At 39.5% G+C, this 14,488-nt stretch overlaps 1 protein-coding gene across 4 annotated transcripts in view; it reads left to right on the forward strand.

The window, feature by feature from the left end:
• The window catches only part of LOC141501986 (septin-2), a 119,635-nt gene that overhangs the window by 49,310 nt on the left and 55,837 nt on the right, over positions 1-14,488 (forward strand). The gene's annotated exons all lie outside the window — the stretch shown is intronic.

A 14,488-nucleotide genomic window follows, 5' to 3' on the forward strand; every position in this document is an offset into this window, starting at 1 on the left:
AGGGCATTCTGGGTAACAGGGGCAGGCAGGATGAGGTCAAGAATGACCCACTCTGGGAGACTCTTCCTCTCCCCTCTCACTCTCATACTGGCTTCTATAGAATTTGTTTCTTTTGTGATCTTGGCCACATCCCTTCTCTAAGGCCTGGGTGGTCTCTTAAAACTCTGTCAGCTCTGTCTCTCCAGTCTGGCCATCCATGTGGAAGATCTAGCCGGTATGCCAGAGGTCTTCTCTGTTTTTGTCCTCCTCACAATCCATGATTTGTCCCTCTTCAGACCCTTTGTTAGGCCTCTTCCATTCTTATAACATCCTCCCTTGATCTAGCCATTTCCTCAACCTATGTACCATTTTTCTGTTAGATTAAGCTTTTGTTTCCTGCTTGTCTTTAATCATTTCTCAACCCTTTTCTTTATTCCTTCTGACTTCCACTTAGCTGAAATAATCCCTTCACTGCTCTATCCATGGACTTTTTTTAAAAAATTCCTCATTCTATTTTACCTCTTTAAAGTTATTGACTTGACTCTTTCTTATTGGTTCCACAGGCTTTCCAATAAAGAAGGTGCCTCAGTAGACCTCTTGTTCAATCTATAACTACAAAACCCTCTTTCTACAGCATGGTCACCTTGCCTTTTAAAAATCTCCAGTGAAAGGGCCTGGTTTACTGCCTGCTAAGAAAGCCCATGATAATTTATCAAATTTTATTGGCAAGCTTGCTGGTTGGGTGCCAAGATGGTGGAGTAGAGGTGGCAACCCAGTTGAACTCTCCACATTTCCCTCTAAACAACTTTAAAATAATATGTTAAATCAAATTTTGGAGCAGCAGAGCTAATGAAAGGTCAGGATGAGATGTTTTTTCCAGTTTAAGATGATCTAGGTGATTGGCAGGAGAGGTCTGTGACACTGGAGTAATTGGGGATTGGAGGGAAAAGGTAGCCTGGAGTGCATATGGCAGCAGTACCACTAGTGGACCTTGGAGGCAGCCCAGACAGCAGTAATGTTATAGCATCTTTGAAAGCTCTTAGCCCAAGGAAGGAAAGGGGGTCAGAAAGCAATTAAAGAGGATCCTTTGCTGGCAGGGAGTACAACTGGTACTGATTGGCAACTCTATTGCTCATAAACATTTTTGGGTCATAGTTTTAGGGTGGAGAGGAGAGCCTGTGGTCAATCACAAGGGAACAGAGGCCTTGGTCACAGTTTCAGGGTCAAGAGAAGAATGAGTATTTGTGACTTCAGAAGAGCAGGGGACCTGTCACAACTCTAGGACCAAGCACTCTAGCTCTTTTGACTGTAAGGGAGCAAGGACCCTTCCTTGTTAAGATCAGAGTGCAGATCAGGAGAGCAGTGACCACACTTCTCCCTGGATCACACCACCTTGGAAACAATGAATATATGTAGACCCCAAGAACTAGCTCTAAAAATAACAGCATGAAAAAGCCTGAAGCTTGGGGTAATATCGCCATAAAATCCAAAGTCAAAAAATAGACTGGAAAAATGAGCGGGCAGCTGAAAAAAGAACTTAACCATGAAAACTTAATACTATATTTCCCCCCAAATAAGATTGGGTCTTACATTAAATTTTGCTCCAAGATTTGCATTATGGATTATTTTGAGAGAATGTCTCCCCCCCACATAAAACAATTTATATTTAGTCATTTATTCATGTTCAGAAATCTACATTTATTTAAATAGAATCATGTCATCTTTTTTTTTTAAAGATTTTGCAAGGCAAATGGGGTTAAGTGGCTTGCCCAAGGCCACACAGCTAAGTAATTATTAAGTGTCTGAGTCTGGATTTGAACCCAGGTACTCCTGACTCCAAGGGCTGGTGCTTTATCCACTGTGCCACCTAGCCGCCCCCAATCACGTCATCTTATGGAATATCATCATACCTCACCAAACCTTGAATTCTGGCCTGAATTTCTTGTAACTCCATTTCCTGTAGAACTATTGACTCCAATCTCTCCTTAAATGAGCACTTCTTGCCCATGTAGCCTGCATTGGCAACATAGCTGCCTGTGATTTCATCCCATAAATTCTTCCCCCAAGTCATCATCTCTTGCAGACTCGGCTTCACAACATTTCCGCACTGATTTCTCTCCATTCTATTTTCAGTGTAGTCATTGGTTTCTGTGCACAAATGGTTCTTGAATGGTTTGTTTAGACGATTTCAGAGTCTGGAGCTAGGCAGTCATTCCTGTAGAAATCATTATTTTATCTATTACTCTCTCTGCCATGAACTTCTTTTCTAGTGAGCGCTGACTGAATTGTAGACCAGCAGACTTCTTTGGCCACTATGCAAAACAAGTGACAGCGTTAAATCAATCTACTTCCTTATAACTGCTGAGTGTGCTTTTGAAAGGTGTTCAATCTTCTCTTTCTTGCCCTTACTGATGATTAGAAGTGGGGCTTTCTTTTCATCCAGAGATTATTATGTGCACACATTATTTGCACATTGAGTCTGTACTCTGATCATCTGGCCATAAGTTCCTCTGTTCACATAGGCGTTTACCTCTTCTTTAAAGATGCCACCCTGGGTATTTACAAATACTTAAATATAATTTATATGATCATATTTTAAGTATTAATGTCAATAATATTTTATTATTTTTAATTTTTATATTTAATTATATAGTAATATTATTACTTTATAATTCAAAATGTCCATTGTGTGTAGTAATGGGTGTACTAAATGCATCCTTCTGACTGATGATCTTAACAAGGATTTGTTTTTGGGATAGGGCTTACATTATGAGCATCCTGAAAAAGCATGCTAGGATTTATTTTGGGGAAAATAAGTGAGAGGGAAAACTAAAGAAGCAAACTCAAAAGAAGAACAATAATGTAAAAAAAATCTATAGGCAAAGTCTCAAAGAAAAATTCACAAGACACAAGTCCAACAAGTATTCCTGGAAGAAAGAAATTAGTAGAGGAAAATTGGAAAAAAAATAAAAGTAATACAAGAAAATTATGAAAAGAGAATTAACTACTTGGTAAAGGAGGCACAGAAAAGCTACTGAAGAAAATAACAATTGGCCAAATGGAAAAAGAGATTAAAAAACTCACCAAAGAAAACAATTCCCTAAAAATTAGAATTGAGCAAGTGGAAACTGACTCTATGAGATAACAAGAAACAATAAAACAAATGCAAAAAATTAAAACAATCAAGAAAATGTGAAATATTTCATTGGAAAAGTGACTAACCTGGGAAATAGATCCATGATACTTTTAGAATTCCTGGTCTACCTAAAATCCATGATCAAAGAACTTAAACATCATGTTTCAAGTAATTATAAAGGAAAAAAAGAAGAATTCATATAAGATTGATCTCTTAGATCCAGAGTGTAAAATGTTTGGGTTGTTTTTGTTCTTTCCTCCTCAAAGATCATAACATCAGGAGATTGTATTGGATTTGAGTTGGGGGGGTAGGGAATGCTGGACCAAGTTACCAGCCTCCCTTTCTCCTCCAGAGCCATCTGGGTGCAGTGACCAGATATGGATCAGGATGACTGGAGATGGCCCTGGAAGTGAGACAGTCAAGGTTACGTGACTTGTCCAAGGTCAATGGCTAGTTAGTATCAAGTGTCTGAGGCTGGATTCAAACTCCTGTCCTCTTGACTTCAAGGCCAGTACTCTAGTTACTGTGCCATTAACTACCTCCTGAAGTGTATAATAAGTAATTTCCCAAAATGAAAACACTAAGAATTATTAGAGCCAAATTCTAGAGCTCCCAGCTCAAGAAGAAAATACTAGGGGGTGGCTAGGTGGTGCAGTGAATAGAGCACCGGTCTTGGTTTCAGTAGGACCTGGGTTCAAATCCAATCTCAGACACTTAATAATGACCTAGCTGTGTGGCCTTGAGCAAGCCACTTAACCCCATTGCCTTGAAAAATCTAAAAAAAAAAATACTGCAAGTAGCCTGAATAGAAACAATTCAGATAACATGATGCTACTGTAAGGATCACACAAGATTTAGTAGTTTTCAAGTTAGAATGTGATATTTTGGAAGGCAAAGGAGTTAGGATTATAACCAACAATCACCTATTCAGCAAAACTGAGTGTAATCTTTCTGGGGATAAAATAATTGTTTAAAGAAATATAGGGCATTCCTTATGAAAAGCTAGAACTCAATAGGAATTTTGAAATTCAGACCCAAGACTCAAGAGAAACATCAAACGTTAAAAACATGAAAGAGAAATCATATAGAACTTAAGAAGGTTAAATTGTTTACATTCCTATATGAGATGATATATGTAGCTCCTAAAAACGTGATCATTATTTGGGCAGTTAGGGTTTATATAGACAAGGGACATAGGTCTGAATCGATTATATTGGAATGATCCAGAAACAAACAAAGGAATGAGAGAGGAATGTACTTGGAGAAGGAAAAGGAAGGGGTAAAATGGGTAAAATGATCTCAAAGAAAAGAGGCACATAAGAAAGAACTTTTACAGTGGAGGGGAAATGGGGGAGCAGTTCTTTAACCTCACTCATCAGAATTGACTCAAAAAGAGAAGTATATATTTTTGTTTTACACACACACACATATATATATATATATATATATATAGATGTAAAATACATATATATGTACAAAACACACAGATACATACACTCAATTAGGAATAGAAATTATTCAACAGGGAAGTGTGGATAAGAGAAAAGGGTGGGGGAATGACAAAAGCTACCTTGGATTAAGAGAGGTAGTGGTCAGAAACAAAGCAGACTTTTCTTTTTTTTTACTTTTTTTAAATTTTAGGCAATGAGTTTAAGTGACTTGCCCAAGGTCACACAGCTAGGCAATTATTAAGTGTCTTGAGGCCAGATTTGAACTCAGATACTCCTGACTCCAGGGCTAGTGCTCTATCCACTGCACCACCTAGCTGCCCCAAACAAAACAGACTTTTGAGAAGGGAAAGGGGGCAGAGCCAAGATGGCAAGAGGAAAAGAGCCTCTCCTAGATGTTCTCTCCATAATATTTTAAAAATCATAAAGTTATGACTCTAACTAAATTTTCAAGAGATAGAACCCACAGAGGGATCCAGTGAGGCAATTCACCAGACCAAGGTAACCTGGAAAATAGTGGAAAGGCTCTGCTTCATGGGATTAGAGGGGTGGCCTGCTAGAGTGAAGGAACTTCAGGCTTCTGGAGGCAGCCCTAGGGTGCCTGGGAGCCCTAGCTCAAGGCAGTAGGTGCAGTTTCCTGACCTACACCCTGGGGAGCACTGGACACAATTTGAAAGATCAGCTCTGACAGAGCAAGTGCATGAAGCCTAGCCCTCGGCACTTAGTGAGCAGCAGTGGCTATGGCAGCCCAGATCTAGGAAAGGGAAGCAGGAACCCCCCAGGCAACTAAGCCTTGAGTGCTCAGCCTACCAAAGGTAGGGGAGTGGAGAGAGAAATCCAAAGTCTGTCCTCTGTACCTGGAATAGGACTTTGGGACTCTGACTACAGGACTCCCCCCCAATAGCAGAGGGGTGCACTTGTGGTCATTCACAGACCAGGAAGGAAGACAGAGCTGCTTCACACACTGAGATCTTTGTGGGGAGGTGTCCCAATAATACTCAAAAGCTCAGGAAGCACCCCAAAACCAGCTACAGGCTGGGTAAATGAGTAAACAGAGAAGAAAGAGGAACACCATTGAAAAATACATTGTCTATTATCCCAAGAAAGATCAAAATATTCAATTTGAAGATGTAGTACAAACTTCTGCATCTAAAGACTCCAAGAAAAACAGAAATTGGGCTCAGGCATTGACAGAACTCAAAAAAGATTTTGAAAATCAAGTAAGGGAAATAGAAGAAAAATTGGGAAAAGAAATGAGAGAGATGCAGGAAAAACACGAAAAAGAAGTCAGCAACTTAGTCAAGGATGTCCAAAAAAATGCTGGAGAAAATAACATGTTAAAAAACAGCATAAGTCAAATGGACAAAACAGTTCAGAAAGTTATTGAGGAGAAAAATGGTTTAAAAAGCAGAATTGGCCAGGAAAAGAAGATAAGAAAGCTCTCTGAGGAAAACAAATCCTTCAGATGTAAGATGGAGCTAAAGGAAGCTGTTTACTTTGTGAGAAGTCAATTCACAATACTTCGACTCCAAAAGAATGAAAAATAGAAGTAAATGTGGAACATCTCATTGAAAAAAAAACAACTGATCTGGAAAAACAGATTCAGGAAAGATAATTTAAAAATTATTGGGATACCTAAAAGTCATGATCAGGAAAAGAGCCTTGACCTCATTTTTAAAGAATTCCTACAGGAAAATTGCCCAGATATGCTGGAAGCAGAGGGCAAAATAGAAATGGAGAGAATCCACCAATCCCCCCGAGAAACAGATCCAAAAAAACCAACTCCCAGGAATATTATAGCCAAGTTCCAGAACTCCCAAGTCAAAGAGAAAATATTACAAGAAGCCAGAAGGACACAATTCAAATATCGTGGAGCTACAGTCAGGATCATAGAGGACTTAGCAGCAACTACATTAAGGGCTCATGGGGCTTGGAATATAATATTCCTGAAGGCAAAAGAGCTCAGAATGCAACTGAGAACCCAGCAAAACTGAATATTCTATTCCAGGGGAAAAGATGAACTTTCAATGAACTAGGAGAATTTCAATTGTTCTTGTTGAAACAACCAGAGCTGAACAGAAAGTTTGACCTTCAAATACAGGACTCAGGTGAAGCATAGAGAGCAGAGAAGGGTAAAATATGAGGGACTTAATGAGGATGAACTACATGTATTCTTGCATAGAAAAATGATACTGATAATACTCATATGAAACTTCTCATTTAATAGAGCAGGTAGAAGGAGCTTTTATAGATTAAGCTCAGGGGAGAGTTGAATTTGAAGATATAATATATTGTAAAAATGGAGTCAATGGTTAAAAGGAAAATATAGTGGGAGTAAAAGAAAGGAGAGGTGGACTAGGCTAAGATATTTCATATAATAAAATTTTTTTTATTGCAATGAGCTTTTGCAATGATATGGAAGGGGGGAAGGCGAGGGGGAATCAGAGGTGGCTCAGAGAGGAAACAGCATATATACTCAATAGGGTATAGATGTCTAGGGTAAAAAGGAGAGAAGGGGGACAGGGGGAAGAGGGGGTAATGAGTGATGGAGGAGAAGGTGGACCGTGGGGAAGAGTGGTCAGATATAACACATTTTCTTTTTTACTTCTTGCAAGGGGCTGGGATTGGATGGCCTGTCTGGGATCATATGGCAGGGTGGTTGCTGGGCCTTAGGGGTCGTATGTGGGCTCAGAGCCTCTTTGCCCCAGGGCTAGTGATCAGTCTGCTGTACCACTCAGTGAAAGGAGAGAGAGAAAATATAGTATATGGTAGTGAGGAGGTAGGAATGGAGGGAGTTGTGATCAGCAAAGGCAAGGGTGGAAAAATATAGAAGTAACTTCTGTGATGAACTTATCCTAAAGAATGTGATCCACCCCAGACAGAGCTGGTAGCATTGGAACACAGACCGAAGCACATTTTAAAAATTTTTTTTAAATTTTCATTTTTTTCTCTTTCCTTTACTTTATCACTCATGAGGGTCTATATTTGTAGGGGGGAGGGAGTATTATGTTTACTCTTTTTTTTAATTTAAATTTATTTTTTATTAAAGATATTATTTGAGTTTTACATTTTTTCCCCCAATCTTGCTTCCCTCCCCCCTCCCCCCACAGAATGCACTCTGTCAGTCTTTACTTTGTTTCCATGTTGTACCTTGATCCAAATTGGGTGTGATGAAAGAGAAATCATATCCTTAAAGAGACGTCTAAGAGGTAACAAGATCAGACAATAAGATATCTGATTTTTTCTAAATTAAAGGGAATATTCCTTGTACTTTGTTCAAACTCCACAGCTCCTTATCTGGATACAGATGGTACTCTCCTTTGCAGACAGCCCCAAATTGTTCCTGATTGTTGTACTGATGGAATGAGCAAGTCCTTCAAGGTTGATCATCACTCCCATGTTGCTGTTAGGGTGTACAGTGTTCTTCTGGTTCTGCTCATCTCACTCAGCATCAATTCATGCAAGTCCCTCCAGGCTTCCCTGAAATCCCATCCCTTCTGGTTTCTAATAGAACAATAGTGTTCCATGACATACATATACCACAGTTTGCTAAGCCATTCCCCAATTGGAGGACATTTACAATTCTTTGCCACCACAAACAGGGCTGCTATAAATATTTTTGTACAAGTAATGTTTTTACCCTTTTTCCTCATCTCTTCAGGGTATAGACCCAGTAGTGGTATTTCTGGGTCAAAGGGTATGCACATTTCTGTTGCCTTTTGGGCATAGTTCCAAATAGCTCTCCAGAAGGGTTGGATGAGTTCACAGCTCCACCAACAGTGTAATAGTGTCCCAGATTTCCCACATCCCTTCCAACAATGATCATTATCCTTCCTGGTCATACTGGCCAATCTGAGAGGTGTGAGGTGGTACCTCAGGGAAGCTTTAATTTGCATTTCTCTAATAATTAATGATTTAGAGCATTTTTTTCATATGGCTATGGATTAGTTTGATCTCCTCATCTGTAAATTGCCTTTGCATATCCTTTGACCATTTGTCAATTAGAGAATGGCTTTTTGTTTTAAAAATATGACTCAGTTCTCTGTATATTTTAGAAATGAGTCCTTTGTCAGAATCATTAGTTGTAAAGATCTTTTCCCAATTTACTACATTTCTTTTGATCTTGTTTACATTGGTTTTATCTGTGCAAAAGCTTTTTAATTTAATGTAATCAAAATCATCTAATTGGTTTCTGGTGGTGTTGTCCAACTCTTCCTTAGTCATAAACTGCTCCCCTTTCCATAGATCTGACAGGTAGACTAGTCCTTGATCTTCTAATTTGCTTATAGTATTGTTTTTTATGTCTATGTCCTGTAACCATTTGGATCTTATCTTTGGTAAAGGGTGTGAGGTGTTGGTCTAATCTAAGTTTCTTCCATACTAACTTCCACTTTTCCCAGCAGTTTTTTTCAAAGAGAGAGTTTTTATCCCAATGGCCAGACTCTTTGGGTTTATCAAACAGCAGATTACTATAATCATCTCCTGCTTTTACACCTAGTCTATTCCATTGGTCCACCACTCTATTTCTTAGCCAATACCAAACAGTTTTGATGACTGATGCTTTATAATATAATTTTAGGTCAGGTAGGGCTAAGCCACCTTCTTTTGCACTTTTTTTCATTAAGCTCCTGGCAATTCTTGACTTTTTATTTCTCCATATGAATTTACTTACAATTTTTTCTAACTCGTTAAAGTAATTTTTTGGAATTTTGATTGGTAGGGCACTAGACAGATAGTTTAGTTTTGGTAGAATTGTCATTTTTATTATATTAGCTCTACCTATCCATGAGCAGTTGATATTTGCCCAGTTATGTAAATCTGATTTAATTGGTGTGAGAAGTGTTTTATAATTGTTTTCAAAAAGATTCTGAGTCAGTCTTGGCAAATAGACTCCCAAATATTTTATATTGTCTGAGGTTGCTTTGAGTGGGATTTCTCTTTCTAGCTCTTCCTGCTGTTTCTTGCTAGACATATATAGAAAAGTTGAGGATTTATGAGGGTTTATTTTATAACCTGCAACTTTGCTAAAATTGCTAATTGTTTCCAGTGTTTACTCTTAAACAAGAATATTTTAGTAATATATAAAAAAACATCATTTGAGAAGGGAAAGGATGAAAAGAGAGAAGGATATACATAAGAAAAGGGTTAGAGAATAATAGATTATGAGCGTAACTGTGACTGTGAGTAGGTTAAGCTCACTCATAAAACAACAAATAGCAAAATGAATTAAAAATCTGAATCCAACAATATATTGTTTGTAAAGACATTCCAGAAACAGAAATAAACACACAGGGTTAAAATAAGGTGTGGAAATAGAATCTATTTTGCTTCAGGTGAAGTATAAAAGGCAGGGATAGCAATCTTGATATCAGATAGAGCAAAAGCAAAGATAGACCTAATAGGTGATTATCAAGGAAGTTAAAAGATATCACAGGCAAATAATATTAAAAAATTTGCAGCAAGTTTCTCTGATAAAAGTTTTTTCTCAAATAAATAGGGAACTATAAGGGATGGCTAGGTGGTGCAGTGTATAAAGCACCGGCCCTGGAGTCAGGAGTATCTGAGTTCAAATCCAGTCTCAGACACTTAATAATGACCTAGCTGTGTGGCCTTGGGCAAGCCACTTAACCCCATTGCCTTGCAAAAGATAAAAACAAACAAATAATTAAATAATTGAATAAAAAATAGGGAACTATAACTTTCAAATTTAGGAAAATAACCATTTCTTTTAATTGATAGTCAAAGAATTTGAACAGGCAGTTTTCAGAAGAAGGAATCAAAGCTATCTATAATCATATAGAAAAAATCCTCTAAATATTATTGATTAGAGAAATGCAAACTAAAAACAAAGCAAATGCAAATTAGACCATTGATTAAAGAAATGCATAATAAAACTGCAAATTAAAGCAATCAGAAATGGTAAATTCTGGAGGGAATGTGGAAAAATTGGGACACAAATGAATTATTGGTGGACTTTTGAACTGGTTCAATCACTGTGGAGGACAATTTAGAACTATAACCTAACAACTATAAAACTGTGCATATACCCTTTGACCCAGCAATAACAGTAGGTCTGTTTCCCCAAAGAGATCCAAGAAATAGGAAAAGGACTTTTATGCAAAATATATTTGTAATTCCTCTTTCTATTAGGGCAAAGAATTGGAAATTGAGGAGATGCTTATATATTAGGGTAATGGCTGAATAAATTGTGGCATTTGAATGTGATGGAATTCTGTTATGCCATAAGAAGGCATAATAGCAAGAGGGATGGTTTCATTCCCTGGGATGAACTTATATGACCTGGGAAAATTTATATGAGCTGATGTTGGACATAGAAACTGCAGTATTGTAATGCTACTCAAATGGGAATAACTTAACTACTCTGATCAATATAATGATCCAAGACAGCTTCAGAGGAGTCATGATGAAAAATGCTCCCCATTTTCAGAGAGAAGTATGAACTCAAATTGAAATATAATTTTCTCTTTATTTTTGCTAACATAGAAAGTTTTTCATGATATCACATGTATAATGGTGGTCATATTGCTTGCCTTCTCAGTGGTAGAGAAAGACTGGGAGGGAAAAAACTTGGAACTCAAAACTTAAAAAAAAAGAATGTTAAAAATAAATCAGTTATATATATTTCAAAGATAAAATGAAAAAATAAAGATTAAGAGTTAGGGTAGGGGAGGCAGCTAGGTTGCACAGTGGATAGAGCACTGGTCCTGGAGTCAGGAGGGCCTGAGTCCAAATCACTGTGTGACCTTAGGCAAGTCACTTAACCCTATTGCTTGGCAAAAATAAAAAATAAAAAAAACCCAAGCTTATTAAAATTTTTACTTTGCCACATCATTTCTCATTCTCTCCTTTGGAAGTGCAGGTGCCATGTCTTTGGTTACTCAAAGGCAGCTTTTCTATCTCCTTGTTGGTCTTCTTCCTCAGTCCACCATCCCCAGCTTCTTCTCTCCATCCTTATACAACATGGAGACAATGTCTTTGACTAGCCACCCTGTCTCTGCTGCCTCAATTTCAAGGCTTCTCTACCTAAGTAGGACCTGATAATTGAATTCAATATGTATTTCCTTATAATCCTTGGTATTTTATGGTATGCATTTAAAAATCTGATTCTGAGAAGGGCCTAGGCTTTACCAGACTGACTCTCTAAGAGGTTCTCACCCTGATAGACCATCTTGCATGTCTCAATGTCCTTTGCATGGAGTTTTTTTTCTGTTGTCCCCCCCCCCCCATTCAACCTGAGAGCTCTGTGGGGGCAGCCACTGCTTTTTCCTTTCTCTGTGTTCTCGTGTTAGCCTGTGACCTGGCACCTCATAACCACTTAAAATGCCTTTCAGCTTAGCCATGTCCTTTCTAGAGCTGGGAGCCTTGAATGGAACCCAGTGCTGGCACAGGGTCTGCCCAGGACCCAGAGCGGAAACCCTATCCCTTCCTGTTCCTGGAAGCTGTGTCTGAGATGGCATCAGCCATTGACTCAGGAACTTCGGACCAGCCCAGCTCTCCCTCAGCTCACCTCTCCTTCTGACTCTCCTGTTCGATCTCCTTTGGACTAGTTCATCTTCCTCAAATAGCCCTCACACTTAGCATACAGCAGGCACTTCATAAATGCTTGTTGGCTCTTTGGGTTTATTGGATCATCATCATTATTAGTCTCCCACTCTAAGAGGGATTATAACCCTAAGTCTCTGGCTTGGTTCCATTTTGTTTGTTTCTTGGTGGATCTTATGATGTCTCCTAAGAAACTTATTTGTCAGAGGCACACATAGTTATGGTTTATATCTCTAACTCCCAAATTCAGATATTGCTCCTGAAATCCAGTTGATTATTTTGTTGTCAGCTGTCTCTTGGACTGACCTTCCTGGATTTGCTCTTAGCATCTCAAAAACAGCATAGGCAAAACTAAAACCAACTACCTTCCCCCTGAAATTTAGCTTTCTTCTAAACTTCCATACTTATAAAGTTCATTAAAGTTTTGAAAAATCCTTTACAAATATCTCATTTTATCCTCACAACTCTATGATGTGGGAATCTCCATTTTACAGTGAGGAAACTGAGACAAGAGGTGAAATGACTTGTCTAGGCTCAGTAAGTGCTCTGCCCTCTCCATTACTCAGCTGCCTCATTTCTTTTGATCTCTTCTTTTTTTTAAAAAATTTTATTTATTTAAGGCAATGGGGTTGAGTGACTTGCCCAAGGTCACACAGCTAGGCAATTATTAAGTGTCTGAGGTTACATTTGAATGCAGGTTCCCCTGACTCCAGAGCTGGTGCTCTATCCACTGAACCACCCTAGCTGCCCTTGCTTCATTTTTTTTCATTCAGGTTCAATAAACTTAAAATTTCCTTCTCTTTCCTGCCACATTTTTTCCCATGGTCTTGTCAGTTCTGTCTGTCATATCTCTTCTGTCCATGCCTTTCTCCACCCTCACATGGCTATCCCTTGGTGAACTCAGGTCTTTGTCCCGTTGTGCTGGAATGTTAGAGTAGCTCTCTACGAGGACTCCTGCTCTCTCGTCTCTCTGGCCCTCTTCTGTCCTCCACTTAGTTGCCAAAAACTTCCTCCCAGGGCTCGGGTTGACCATGCCGCTTCTTACTCAGGAGTTTTCAGAGACTTCCTATTGGCTTTGAGATCAATCACAGCCACCTCCACTTGTCATTTAAAGCCCCCTTCAATCTGACCCCCTTACTTTCCACCCTTTAGAGGCATAGTGTTGTAGTGGATGGGGACATTCACAAAGACCTTGGTTCAAATCCTGCCCTTTGATGCTTATTTTCTGTGACCCTGGACAAGTTACTTCTCTGTGCCTCAATTTGCTCTTTTGTATAAAAGGAGGTTGAACTCAGTTCCTTTCCAACTCTAACTCTGCATTGTTCTCTGCCTCTGACTCATTTGCTGCATTTGCTGCTTCTGCATCCTTTCACTGGCCTAATTGCCTGGAGGATACTCCATCCTCTCTCCTTGCCTTCCTCGTTCCCATCCTGCCCTCTTGCCACGGTTGCCTTTCTCTCCTTCCTGCCTAGCAAACACTTGTGGATGCCAGGAGGACTTGAGCTCCTCATGGACAGAGACCATTTTCCTTCTTGTGGTTTCCTCAGCGCCCAGCCCAGGGTCTTGCGTGGAGATGATGCTCTCTGTTGAGCCAAAAAGATGGCGGCAGGTTGCAGGTAGAGAATTCAGGGCTCCAGTCTCAGCCCTGCCTCCTAGTGCCTCTGTGTGGTCTTGAATGGGTTCTTCCCCTCTCGGGGCCACTGCTTTGCTTCCTCTTTGATAATGAGGAGGTTGAGACCCAGTCTTGCCCTGCATCTCAGCTTCTTGGACATTCGTGGGGGGAGCAGCTTGGAATCATGGAAGGACCACCGTTTGCTGGCCCAGTCTTCTCTCTTCCCATCTCTTTCTTGTGTACTAGACTATACATTGGCTGCCTTCTCATCTAATGGGTTTCACTCCATAATGTTCTACATTTCTTTTTTTTGTTAATTTGTTTCTGTCTTGTCCAACTTTTCATAACCCCATTTGGGATCTTCCTGGCATAGATCCCGGAGCAAATGAGGAAACTGAGGCAGGCAGGGTAACGTGACTTGCTCTGGGTCATAGGCCAGATTTGAATTCAAAAGATGAGTCTTCCTGACTCCAGGCATGGCACTCTATTCACCTAGTTATCCACATTGTAAAATTTAGTGATAGACATCGACAGTTTGGCATTTTCCTTGGCCATTTGTCCCTGCCACTCCTTATGCACCTAGGGACCCATGTGTGTCTCTGCTCTTTGTAATCCTGTAGATTTTGTTTTTTTAGGTTTTTGCAAGGCAATAGGGTTAAGTGACTTGCCCAAGGCCACACAGCTAGGTCATTATTAAGTGTCTGAGGCTGGATTTGAACTCAGGGACTCCTGACTCCAGGGCCAGTGCTC

The sequence above is a fragment of the Macrotis lagotis genome, chromosome X, assembly GCF_037893015.1.
Source record: "Macrotis lagotis isolate mMagLag1 chromosome X, bilby.v1.9.chrom.fasta, whole genome shotgun sequence".
Lineage (NCBI taxonomy): Eukaryota > Metazoa > Chordata > Mammalia > Peramelemorphia > Peramelidae > Macrotis > Macrotis lagotis.